Source organism: Coregonus clupeaformis, chromosome 8 (genome assembly GCF_020615455.1).
Source record: "Coregonus clupeaformis isolate EN_2021a chromosome 8, ASM2061545v1, whole genome shotgun sequence".
In the NCBI taxonomy this organism is placed as follows: domain Eukaryota; kingdom Metazoa; phylum Chordata; class Actinopteri; order Salmoniformes; family Salmonidae; genus Coregonus; species Coregonus clupeaformis.
The window spans coordinates 16,306,741-16,311,195 of NC_059199.1; positions in this window are offsets into that span (position 1 = coordinate 16,306,741).

Here is a 4,455-nt window from a genome sequence, read left to right on the forward strand (position 1 = left end):
GTGAAACAAAATCTAAATTTAATCAATTTTAAATTCAGGCTGTAGCACAACAAAATGTGGAAAAAGTAAAGGGGTGTGAATACTTTCTGAAGGCACTGTATTATGTTCTTCTGAAATACATTTTCTTCATATCATAATGTTTGTTTACACCTGCCTAAAATAAATAATGGATTTATCGTGATGATGTACATTAAATGGATTTATTAGACTTTTTAAAATGTTGATGTTCCAAAGGCGCAAATAAGTGGCTTGTATTCGTGGAGGCCTGGAGATGCTAAATGTGTTTATGTTAATTAACGGTAAATTACCGTGAGACCGGCAGACATTTAAATGACAATTACCAGCGGACAAAATTTCATGACCGCCACAGCCCTATATCCGCTAATTACAATTTTGCATCTTGCTTGGCTTTTTCGCTATGTCTTGTGAGCACAAAATAAGACACTTTGCCTTGTTATTTTGTCGTTAGTGCTCTATGACCCATTGTTTTCTGCTTAATTAATCCCCTAATGTTATATTTACTTGTGGAAATGTCCCTTCTGGGCTGTTAAGTGCTACATGCAAGGAGAGGTAGCAACCCCTTAATAGTAATTAGAGATATGGTGAGCAAGCCTCAGCCTCCGCTATCCCAGGGGGCCGTGGGAGAAAGCTGTGAAGCTCAGTGGTGGTGAAGAGGCGAATGGTTCCCCTGGGTGGAGGCGAGTCCTTCAATGCAAAGATGGCTACTCGAGGTTGGAAGTGTTCGAAGTACCACACTAAGGCTATGTTTCAATGTCCACACTAGCATACAACTTAGAATCTACGGCCAATACATTGCTTCACTATAAGCTGTTTGCTAGTATAGATATTGGAACAGAGCCTCCCAGTACATTTTCAAAATGTCAGTCGACTCCCAGAGCCTTTCAATGGCAATACATTGTTATACAGAATAACAAGCCATGGTCATGTCTGATTACCTGTACTTGTGTTCTAAATAGTAGGCTTTTTGGGTATGCGTTAATAGAACGTTTTATAGTATGTGAAATGTTGAAAATTGAGGATGCTTTAAATGCCAGGATGTCATACTCATTTCGGCTTTTCATCTAGTAGAATGTGATGTACACTATTGAGGAAGAGAGTAATCTTTTCAGACCCATGTGTGTTTGACAACAGCTGATAATCAGCTGATAAGGTGATAAGGCGCTGTATCGAATTGAACGAACGGTGGGAAACAACGCAATTGCATTTTCAGTATGGTGAGTCTATTGTTGCTGTTGATATTTGTTGCTTACTGTATACCTGCATACCTTTTGACTAAACAGTACGTTCTAAATAGTATGAAGTACCCAGTATGTAGTTTTAGTAAGTAGTAGGCAATGTCCAATTTACTGTGATTACAAAGTAGTGTGGACTTCCTTTCATAGTATTTTGAAATAGGCCTTCAGTACAAAGTTTGAATGAACAAAGAGCAAAGTTAACAGAGAAGCCAGTCTTCTGACATCTCACCCGTTTTGAGACTTAGCTCTCATCAAGCCTGCTTTCATCAAACCCGATTCTTCATCCAATCAAGAGTCTGACAAATGCCCCTCCACTTAGCGATGGGCTTGGGCCAGACAGGAAGTCTGTCTGTCTGAAGCCAGTGAGGAGCAGCCGAGCTTCAGAAGTGCCGAGCTCAGCGAAGACGAAAACATTTTAAAAATCCAATAACGGTCGGTAGCGTCGCGAGAAAGGGTTTCAGGCTTGCATGTGTAATCAAACGCTTCTTGTTAGCGGTGGTAAAAAGAGGCTGATCAATTTTCTCTCTCTCTCATTTTCTATCTCTCTCTCTCTTTTCTCTGCTACTCTGTGGCTATAGGGAGAATGGTGGGATATATATTCATTTCCCCATTTCTACCCTTCTGTTATCTCACCACAATAAGATCATCTCAACACAATATAAAATGTTAACATCTTCACTCATCAATTGTTTGCCCAATCCCAAATTGACCACTTGTTCCTATATTCCCCTACACTTTATCAGTGGTGGAAAAAGTACTCAATTGTCATTCTTGAGTAAAAGTAAAGATACCTTAATAGAAAATGATATACTTAAGTATCAAATGTAAATGTAATTGCTAAAATATACTTCTACTTATAGTAAAAGTATAAATAATTTAAAATTCCTTATATTAAGCAAACCATACGGCTCGATTTTCTTGTTTTTTAAATTTACGGATAGCCAGGGGCACACTCCAAAACTCAGACATAATTTACAACAAAGCATTTGTGTTTAGTCAGTCCGCCAGATCAGATGCAGTAGGGATGACCAGGGATTTTCTCTTTAACTGCGTGAATTAGACCATTTTCCTGTTCTGCTAAGCATTCAAAATTTAACAAGTACACATGCTTTCTCTGGCTGTAGAGGATTTTAGATATCAATCTGTCTGCAAACACTATTAATTACAGCTATACGCTGATGCATTGTAAGCCGTGGGGGGTCTTATTTTCTCATCCATCTCAGACACTGATAGTCAGTTAGATAGTGTACTACTTAGCTACAGTGCACCCGAGTCAATCCACACAGAGAGCAAGAGCAGATTTATTAGACTTTTCAAAGCCAACATCCTTAGATTGATCTCAACTTTTAGACACTCTTATAAAACTCTCCTGTGCTGCATTACCTTAATGCATTAATGGCACTTTGCAGCTTTCTTTTATATTTTATTTCACTGCTTCCCCTTAAGTAAGGACAAACAAAACAAGTTGCAGCGATGCAGCGAGATATAGCATCTGCTAGCTGCATAACACCTCAATCTCCAGACATATGAATGACGTAACTCACAGGGGGAAAAAGGTTGGGATCCCGCTTCCCACGTTCTTTGCGCTTTCCCTGACAAGTTTATAGGGGAGCTATGGAAGCTCTTTCATTGCCCTGCACTTAATTTCAGTTTACTTAACACCTGGGATCTCTCTGGATTGTAAAAAGTATATTTACTACCACTTATTCATCTCCCGGTTCTCTTTTTGTGCTTGGCTTGCAACCTGGTCATGGGGCAGGTAGGTAGGGAGCTCTTAAAGGCAAAACAATCATGAGGCCATAAAGAAGGACGCCCTCTTAAAACGTTGTCCATCCCCTATCTGCATTAAGAGGGCTCTCTCTGATTTGAATGGGGCTATTTTGGCTCATTTGGGGCCAGATTGATATACAGGGACGGGTTGTTAAAACAATGAGGCTGGCAGCCAGGCTGCTCCAATGATAAGATGGGAAGACAGGTCATCGGTGTGGCCTAAAGAGGGCAGCAAAAACAAAGTATTGAGCGGGTTGGATGAGGCTCCACCACCACCTGAGAGCAAGGGGGTGAGAGAGAGGGTGAGATGGGGAATGAGGAGAGAGAGATGGGAAGAGAGAGAAAGAGATGGGGATAGAGAGAAAGAGATGGGGATAGAGAGAGATGGGGAGGGAGAGAGAGATGGGGATAGAAAGAGACAGAGAGAGAAAGAGAGAGAGATGGGGAAAGGAAGATGAGAGAGAGAGCGAGAGACAGAGAGAGAGAGACAGAGAGAGATGGGGAAAGGAAGATGAGAGAGAGAGAGAGAGATAGACAGATGGGAATGAGGAGAGAGAGATGGGGAATGGGGAGAAAGAGATGAGGAATGAGAGAGATGGAGAGGGAGAGAGAGATGGGGAGAGAGAGACAGAGAGAGAAAGAGAGAGAGATGGGGAAAGGAAGATGAGAGAGAGAAAGATGGGGAAAGGAAGATGAGAGAGAGAGATGGGGAGAGAGAGAGAGGGCGAGAGATGGGGAAAGGAAGATGAGAGAGAGATGGGGAGAGAAAGAGATAGGAGAGAGAAAGAGATGGGGAGAGAGATGGGAGAGAAGAGAGATAGAGAGAGAGAGAGAGAGAGAGAGAGAGAGAGAGAGAGAGAGAGAGAGAGAGAGAGAGAGAGAGAGAGAGAGAGAGAGAGAGAGAGAGAGAGAGAGAGAGAGAGAGAGAGAGAGAGAGATATGTGGAGCGAGAAAGCGATGGGGAAGGAAGAGAGATGGGGATAGAGAGATGGGGATAGAGAGATGGGATAGAGAGAGCGAGATGGGGAAAGGAAGGAGAGAGATGAGGAGAGAGAGAGAGAGAGAGAGAGAGAGAGAGAGAGAGAGAGAGAGAGAGAGAGAGAGAGAGAGAGAGAGAGAGAGAGATGGGGAAAGGAAGATGAGAGAGAGATGAGGAGAGAGAGATGGGGAGAGAGAGAAAGAGATGGGGAGAGAGAAAGAGATGGGGAGAGAGAGAGATGGGAGAGAGAGAGATGGGGGGAGAGAGAGAGATGGGAGGAGAGAGAGAGAGAGAGAGAGAGAGAGAGAGAGATGGGGAATGAGGAGAGAGAGATGGGGAATGAGGAGAGAGACAGAGAGAGAAAGAGAGAGAGATGGGGAAAGGAAGATGAGAGAGAGAGAGAGAGAGAGAGAGAACGATGGGGAAAGGAAGATGAGAGAGAGAGAGAGA